The sequence below is a fragment of the Coregonus lavaretus genome (genome assembly GCF_964263955.1).
Source record: "Coregonus lavaretus genome assembly, chromosome: 15".
Classification (NCBI taxonomy): Eukaryota; Metazoa; Chordata; class Actinopteri; order Salmoniformes; family Salmonidae; genus Coregonus; species Coregonus lavaretus.
In genome coordinates, this window is record NC_140002.1 from 12,508,783 (window position 1) to 12,518,069 (window position 9,287).

A 9,287-nucleotide genomic window follows, 5' to 3' on the forward strand; every position below is an offset into this window, starting at 1 on the left:
TATACAGTATGTGTGTGTTGGGGAGGTGCCTGTGTGTGGATGGGTGTGTGTGAGTGAAACAGACAGGGGCAAATAGAGAGAGAGAAATAGGGTTGGTGGGCGTGCATACCTTTGGTGCAGTAGGCTACAAGTCATATCCACCGAAAAGCTTTCCAAACAGATGAATCCAAACATTCAGTGTAAAGGTGTTGTAATGTGTTATTCTGCAAGACTGCACATAGTGAGTGGTGAGCGCATTTCACTGTATACATTTTTAACATGCAATCAGTTCTACATGAGAGACAAATTTGCCAGGTTTAAAAGATTGATTAGCCACAACACAAGGGAAGGAAATCACGCTCTTAAGGGCCTATGGCAAGAAGAAGGTAACAAACTGTACATTGCGCTCATATTATTGCTTCAATCGCTATTCCTCTATTTATTCGTTTTTCACAGCAATCAAACCTGCCAGACTTTCACACTTAGCAGTTTTTATTGAACCATGTAGATACTTTACTGTTACTATATATATACACACAGGGACAACCAAGACAACCAAGGAAAGTCAAATAAAAGAGTAAGTACAAAGAAAATGGGTCCATTGCATCATCCGTCCCTAAATAATAAAACGTTAACATAATTGAATACGTTACGTACTGAGCAGTCCTATCAATTCTATTTCAATCAATTTCACTTTATTAGAGTTGCACAAAACACACACATTAAAAAAGTTATTAAACTGTCAGATCAGAAAAGTCATACTTCTTTATTGTAAAATGTATACGATTATATAGCCAGTTAAGTGAGTACAAACGTACATTCCCCCAAATCAACTGTCCACACCTTGCCATTCCCTTGCCACCTTGCTATTACACTTGCTCTGGAAAGAGCAAAGTGCCACTTCACCCTTCAAATCCATCAAAACTTATTTTCCACTTGAGTGCACTTGTTTTGTTTACAACAAAAAAAATCATGCTGTAAAATATTATTTTGGGTCATAGGCATTTATCGACCCTGATACTATAGGAGGAAGGAGAGTGTGTTTGTGAATAAGAGAGTGTGTGTGTGTGTGTGTGTGTGTGTGTGTGTGTGTGTTAGAGAAAGAGAGAGTTCACTCATATGTGGGGGTATTCCAAACCTAGATCTAGTTCTATTTGTGTTGTACGGTACGGTGACATTTTTTTCTCTTCATAATAAGAGCTCTTGATATTGGAGTGGCATGCGTCTTTCTGCCAGGAACCACGACCTAGCAGTTCAAGCTCTGACGCATCATCTCTCTCCTCTACTTCTGCTCCCGTCGCTTCTGAAAAGCACACACACATACACACACACACACACACACACACACACACACACACGGCATCACAGGCTGGAATGGCAGGATATGACTGGTCCAAAACATTAGCATAATGAAGGTGATCTAAAAAAGACAGCTTTTAAAGGGTTCACTGTATGATGAGAGCATATTACCACCAGTACATTAGCAACTGTGAAAATGGAAAGAAAGAAAGCTTTTTGGAACATCAATCCTAGATGCGCACCTTTAAATATTTTGTGCTAAAAGCAGTTGTGTAGTGCTAAAAGTTGTGAGATCATCAAGATCAAAGATAGTATTATGAAGTAAATCATATCGTGAAGAACTGTCAGACATAATGCTATAACAATGCTATAACAACTTATAAATGTAAATTAAATCATAGAAAATGTGTACAAAACTCTTCCTCGTCTACAAAGGTATTTGACTGGTGTAAGTGTTAATTACTCATACAAAACACAGTCGAGATCTTGCACTCTCATGACATTAACTGGATACCATCTGTATTATTGCCTAGCAACACGCAATTAAGTCAGCATCGCTCTGAAAGCTTTTTTTCCCATTCGGGGGTTGGGCGATAGGAGGCTGGCTGGGTTACTGATTCCTGAGGGAACACACACAGTTTGCTAACACTCTGTTGAGCGTATCGCAACGATTAAGAGTATATTAGTAATAGAAAGAGTAAGAATAAGACTAACGTTAAGAGTAATAGTAAGTAATAGCAACAAGACTACCTTTACTCTGACAGGAAACATGCCTTGGCAATTATTATGTACTGATAATGCAGCTAATATATGCCAGTCATCCCTACTGTGGGTATCAATGACATGACCTTTGATTTATTGGAATTTGAAACCTGAAGTTGTGTCCAATGAATGATAGACAGTGAGTGTTATTGCATATTAGTATAATGTAATAACATGGTAATGAATCACTCTCTTCGGATCAATGTAACTACTATGTGACTAAAGATTATTTTCCACTTTCTTTCCCAGTCCTCTAATATTACAAACCACACTGTATACAAAGTAACTCACTTTCGTATGACCTCTTACATTGTACAATACAGTTGATCTTCATTATGCATAGTTATTTATTCACTAGAATAACTTCTTAAAGATCACAGTGTATGCACCAAAGTCATATCTCTAAAATGCAAACTTGTAGTGTATTCAATGTTTTAAAACTCTTCTAAAGTTTGTAATTTCCACTTTACATTTTCAAAAAATATATTTGCCCCAAAGAAAAATGTATCAACTCCTACAAAAAATGTCCATTAATTATAATCCACATAATAATTCACATTTCCTGTTTATCCAGGATTATTTTCCTGCTGTAGCAAACTGGCTCAAATTAAGATCCTACATCTGTAACACAAAAAGATGGCACTTAAGATCTCCCCTCATTCTCTGGTGTATGATAATAGAAAAGGGTTTGCTCTGCATCTTTGACTAATAGAAGAAGTCAGTACCGCCGATGTGCCATCTTTTGTCTGTAGCGTCCAAACCGTTTGAGCTAATATGAACCCACTGTGGAAAGGGGAGACTCATATGAACACGATGGTGTTCTCCGTTTTGCTTTACAACCCCCACAAGTGTCACGAGACTTGTTTGAAGGTAACCCGGTACAGGTTTATGGAGGTAGTTTTGAGCTAACAAAAAAAATGGGTTTAAATATGTGTCCAAAAAACACAAATATTTCCTGAGCTTTCTTTTATCACCTAGATATAGGACAGACACTTTAAAATCTTATTCCTTATCATTATTTTTTGACTGTCTGTTTGACCATTTATGAATGAATGTGTTATTCAATGTGTTTCTATGAGCGATAGTAGTAAATGCCAAATTCAATATGTTATAAAAAAAAAAAAAAAAAAATGGAATATCTAAAAGATCCATGGTATGACCATCTTAAAACAATTTCATATGTTAGCTTAGTAGACTAGAATTTTGCTACCCTAATTCTGCAGAAGCTCTCACCTCCTCTCTTGGTTTGTCTTCCTTCATTCTCTTGCGAGTCATGTGACCACGGAAGCTGGCCTGGATCTTGGCAGCAGCCTTGTTGGCTTCGGGGTCGTCCAGGGGGATGTCCATGATGTCATCCTCGTGGGTCCTGGGACACCTATCCTGAGGGGGACAAACACCGGGATGGGGTCGGTTCCATTTCAATTAATTTAACTGGAATTCCATTTATTTTATTTTATTCTCTTTGAAACACCAAGGCCAATGTCAGCTGTTCTGCCATGTCTGTCTCTCTTGTACAATGTGAAAGCTAGCCTGGGTGCCATGTCTGTCTCTGCTTTAGCCAACTTGTTGCTGTCCAGCCAAACAATGGAAGGCAACGTTTTTGTAATTCTGAATACAGTAACAGATACAGGCTATAAGAAAGCTCCATTGATTTGGCCAACCATCTGTATATCTGTCTAGGGCAGATGTAACTTACTGTAGTCATCTATATAAATAGCTCATAAACGTTTAGGTTGCTATCTAGCTCTTATAACATGGTTTGATGTATGGTCTGCATGGAGAGTTGGGCAACAAGTATGGCTATGAGTCAAGTGGACCAAATATGCTACTCCAAGTAATGAGGTATAATTTCCAAACACTTTGATACAAATGAAAGTGGAGCACAAATGGTGCTAAAAATGAACTGAAAATAGACAAGAAAATAAAAAAGACAGAGTGACAAGGGTTAGAACACAGTGTAGGTGTAGTACCAGAACATAGGCTACCACAGGGACCTGCTTATCCCTAATAATCCGTCTGCACATGGAAAATACGAGATAATCGACGTTAATAAACAATACCTTAATAAATAAAAAAGTTTACTTAAAAAACGAATTGCTAATAAGTCGATTTATCATTCTATACCAATAACATACAGTGACATTGGGCATTGTATTGTCATATCATTGCGGAGCGATAAACAGACTCTCAGAGTGCATTGTTCACCTCTAATGAATAGGCTAAGGAACAGAATCCCTTACGCTTTGTTTAAAAGCACATTAGCTTCCTGTGCTCTGACTGTGTCTCTCCACCCAGGTCCTATGGGGACTTGAGTTTCATCTGCACATCTATTTCTTCTTGGCTGTTAGGGGACAGTTGTGTCCCAATTGCAATCCTATTCCCTGTATAGTGCACTACTTTGACCAGAGCCCTATTGGCCCTGGTCAAAGGTAATGCACTATATATGGAATAGGGTGACATTTTGGACACAGCTGATGTTTGTTTCAGTGTCAGGGATCAGAGGCCAGAAGCCTTCCTTGTCTACTGAAGATTGCTAGTACATTATGGTAGTTTGGTGAAATGAAAGCAACATCCTCATGTGAATTTCATGCCAAAGAAAACAAGTGTGGCCTCGCAGGTATAAAATATTCCTGAGGCCTAAACTATCTGACTTTCACAGAGGTAAATCGATAGGCCACTCTAGTGGGTGATGTTTTTTTCCCATCTTTAGATAATGGCCTCCAACACTTTACCATTGTCTTACATCAGATTCCACCTGCACTGATCTGTCTCGTATCTCGCAAAGGGTAATGAAGTGACGCCATCTGACGTCAGACAATGACACTTTACTTAAGGACAAAGGCCATAATTCATTATGATGCAGTAATAATGCATAATCATTATGCATTATTGACATAAGCACATATGACCCCGTATGATGTCTTAACATTATTCCTGATTAATCCTGAATAATCAGCCCTAGGCATTAATGAGTGCTTAATTAAACATGATAAGGGCTCATACCTACTTACAACAAGTTATAATACATTATACCTGTTGACCTGAGTTATTGTCCCCTATAGCTCAGTTGGTAGAGCATGGCGCTTGCAATGCCAGGGTTGTGGGTTCGTTTCCCACGGGGGGCCAGTATGAAAATGTATGCACTCACTAACTGTAAGTCGTTCTGGATAAGAGCGTCTGCTAAATGACTAAAATGTAAAATGTAGAAATTTCAATTATGTGGTCACAAAACAAAAACCAAAGACGAGGAGTGGTTTGAGGGGTGGTTACCACTGAAATAACTTGGTGGCAGTTACATTTCCCAAGACCCATTGTTCAGCTACCAAACACATCTTAGTGGGTATACTATGAGTGGAAACAAGAGATTGAAGAGGGAATATTTAGGTCAAGTGCCACCCCATCTCTTTTTAATATTCCAATAGAATGCCATGTTATTGGGCAGAAACATAACAGAAATGTACCCTAGCTCAAAATATCCAAGCTACGTGTCAAGCTATATACTTTTTATGTAATTATCAATCATTGACCAAGTCATCTCTGACATAACAGATCTTGAAATTATGCAGGTCAAATGACTGGTGAGAGTTAGTATACAAATTACCATCTGTCTACTCTACTCACAAGCACATGGTAGCAAGTCTTCAAATTATACACAGATAATTGAAGTTTCTCGAAAGTCTAAGGTCCTCCTACAAACACACAATTTTCAAGCCCACACAGTTCAGCAAGGATGAGTTGTGTAATGTACCAACTGGTTCTATCCCTACCGGAAAAAAATGAAAGCCAAACACTTTGCATGAAATCATCCACCCCTACTGAATATATCTCTCTTTGCTCAAATCCCAATAGACCAAGTTGTCTATGTCGGATTGCTTTTGAATATCTCATTTTCTAAAATGATTCACAGAGTCAAGTTCAGTGAGTATGCTACACATTATGCAGCTGCTAATAAACATTGTTTCAAAAAACCAGACGAAAATCCAGTGTTTCTATGTCAGACAGTTTTGTTATATTTCAGTCTTCTATGATGTATATAAAGTGTAATCTTGGGATGCAAACTCAAAATGTAATACATTTCAACTCTATATCTGACAGGTGTCTTCTTTTTTTAAGCCCATAACCATATGTGTGAGGTGTATACTTTTGTTTCAAAGTAGATTTGTTTAAGACAACCCTGATTTAGTCCACTGCAGTAAAAGGTTAAGCTTGCGTGTTACTATGCCATAGGAATCAAGAATCTCCACTGAACTGGTAACAGTACACAGGGCAGCCTTGCAGGTGCAGGCTTGTGCAGACACCAGGTTATGAACTTGGTAGCACTCAACTTAAAGCCTGCAGGTGTAATGGTTTATAACTTGTTATAAGAATGTATTAACCTTTATAATGTCTTATAAACAAGGGGTGTGTTATGTCTCATAATGTGTCCACATTTCATTTGAACTGACTCAAAGTGGCTGGTATTCAGTCAGGGTCATTATGAGATGATAATAAGACATTATAAGGGGTCATACAAGTCTTATGATGCGTTATACCTGTGTTACACTATATATACAAAAGTATGTGGACACCCCTTCAAATTAGTGGATTCGGCTATTTCAGCCACACCCGTTGCTGACAGGTGTATAAAATCGAGCACACAGCCATGCATTCTACATTGGCAGTAGAATGGCCTTACTGAAGAGCTCAGTGACTTTCAATGTGGCACCGTCATAGGTTGCCACCTTTCCAACAAGTCAGTTCATAAAATGTCTGCCCTGCTAGAGCTGCCCCGGTCAACTGTAAGTGCTGTTTTTGTGAAGTGGAAACGTCTAGGAGGAACAACGGCTCAGCCGCAAAGTGGTAGGCCACACAAGCTCACAGAACGGGACTGGCAAGTGCTGAAGCGCGTAGCGCGTAAAAATAATCTGTCCTCAGTTGCAACACTCACTAACGAGTTCCAAACTGCCTCTGGAAGCAACATCAGCACAATAACTGTTCGTCTTCATGAAATGGGTTTCCATGGCTGAGCAGCCTAAGATCACCATGCGCAATGTTAAGTGTCAGCTGGAGTGGTGAATCACGCTTCACCATCTGGCAGTCTGACGGATGAATCTGGGTTTGGCAGATGCCAGAAAAACATTACCTGCCTGAATGCATAGTGCCAACTGTAAAGTTTGGTGGAGGAGGAATAATGGTCTAGGGCTGTTTTTCATGGTTCAGGCTAGGCCCCTTAGTTCCAGTGAAAGGAGATTTTAACTCTACAGCATACATTACATTCTAGACGATTCTGTGCTTCCAACGTTGTGGCAACAGTTTGGGGAAGGCCCTTTCAGCATGATAATGCACCCGTGCACAAAGCGAGGTCCATACAGAAATGCTTTGTTGAGATCGGTGTGGAAGAACTTGACTGGCCTGCACAGAGCCCTGACCTCAACCCCATCGAACACCTTTGGGATTAATTGGAACGCCGACTGCGAGCCAGGCCTAATCGCCCAACATCAGTGCCCGACCTCAGTAATGCTCTTGTGGCTGAATGGAAGCAAGTCCCCCAGCAATGTTCCAACATCTAGTGGAAAGCCATCTAGTGGAAAGCCTCCATATTAATGCCAATGGTTTTGGAATGAGATGTTCACATACTTTTGGTCATGTAGTGTATAATGCATTATACCTGCATTACCGCACAAACCAGTCATTGGAGTACAGGTAATACAGTAGTTAACCAAATGTTTGTCCTTATTCAAGCCTGGATTTTCCTGAGTGATTTGCATGCGCCTGTGCTTATTATACCGAAGGTCAATAAGGTTAATGTTATCTCTTGGAACCAGTCCAAACCCCTGCACAATATCTTTTCACCACCCCCAATCAAATGTTGGCACCATGGCGAATTGGCCGTCTGGCAATTCTGCCAAATGTCAGAAGGGCCGGACCACCTTTTATTAGGGTGGGCTGGTTTACATTTTAAAAACATTAAATAATTATAAACACTTTTTTTTATGACACTGCCTGCGGTCCTTGGACCTGCTTATTTTTTTATGACATTTGAGCAATTTGTCATAATAATCTATATTGAGCATTTGGCAGACCATTTGGGTGCGGGCGTTGGGTTGCGGGCAGTGATGTGATGTGGGCTGGTGTAGATAATTCTTTGTCCCAGTCCACCCATGGTTGGCACTTCTCATCCTATGTTTTAGCATAGTTTTAAATCTTTCCAATAATTATTATGCAAATGAACATTGGACTGAAAATGAAATTCAGCCGATAACACAGTTTACTAAAACAGTACAAAAACTGTTGAAAATGTAAATTACATCTGATGAGTTAAACACATATGATCTGTCAACAGTTCTATGCACTATTGATTTGAAATCAATCAAATAATGCAAGTCTGAGCCTGCAGCTGCTCTCCCAACTCCATTATTAGTAGGCTAGCCCAACCAAATAATTACATTGTCTCATCATATCTACATTGATCCAAATTCGTTGTGCAATTTTGTGTTGAGTCTCTGGTCAGCTTTTGTTTTGGAGTACTTTTCTTTTCAGAAACGCACCAAAATCACATTGACTTTGGAACGTCAATTTTGTCGGAATAAAACTGTGCATTGGAACGTCATGTCAATGTCTGAATGTCGTTTTATCAGATTGATTTACTATATCCATTATTTTAACTTGTCTCCCGTTATTTTCATTATGAAATACATCTAACAAAGTAGCCTAAAACATAAGACATTTCAAATGCTTGCACTTCATAATTTTGACAAATGTAGCCTAGAGATCGATACTTACATTTCGACATTCCATTGCGAGAGAATGGAAAAGCAAAATCCTATATTTAAACGTAACGTTCACTTCTCAGACTTTTTGTTTGATATTTATTAACAATACCCGTCTTCCTCTTCGTCGCGTCTTTCCCGTAACTCTTTTACTTCTGTATGGCGGTATGCACGCACATCGGGATTCATTCTCCAATCAGCTGATAGCACAGGCACTAGCTCTGACGTTATTCCTTGCCCTGCTCTCGGAAATCACAAAACAAAACATTACAAAAGTGTACGAAAAGGTTGTGGCCATGACTCATGATAGCAATGATGGGAATATGATGGAAATATCCCATTCATTCTACATTCTATTGTAGAATGAATTTCCCCTCGTTATCTTCATAATATTACATACTGACAGCCTGTAAATAACCCACTGGGCAAACCATGTCATTTCAACTTGGTTAACATTTGGTTGAGATGTTGATCAATGAGATTTCAACCTTTATTCAA

The 9,287-nt window shown here is 39.2% G+C and overlaps 1 long non-coding RNA gene across 1 annotated transcript; it reads right to left on the reverse strand.

The window, feature by feature from the left end:
- Positions 1-396: 396 nt before the first annotated feature.
- LOC311142186 lies at positions 397-8,950 on the reverse strand. The gene is made up of 3 exons (XR_014614274.1): positions 8,803-8,950; positions 3,274-3,420; positions 397-1,282 (listed from the first exon to the last, which is right to left on the reverse strand). It is a non-coding gene; the product is annotated as an uncharacterized lncRNA (long non-coding RNA).
- Positions 8,951-9,287: the final 337 nt, after the last annotated feature.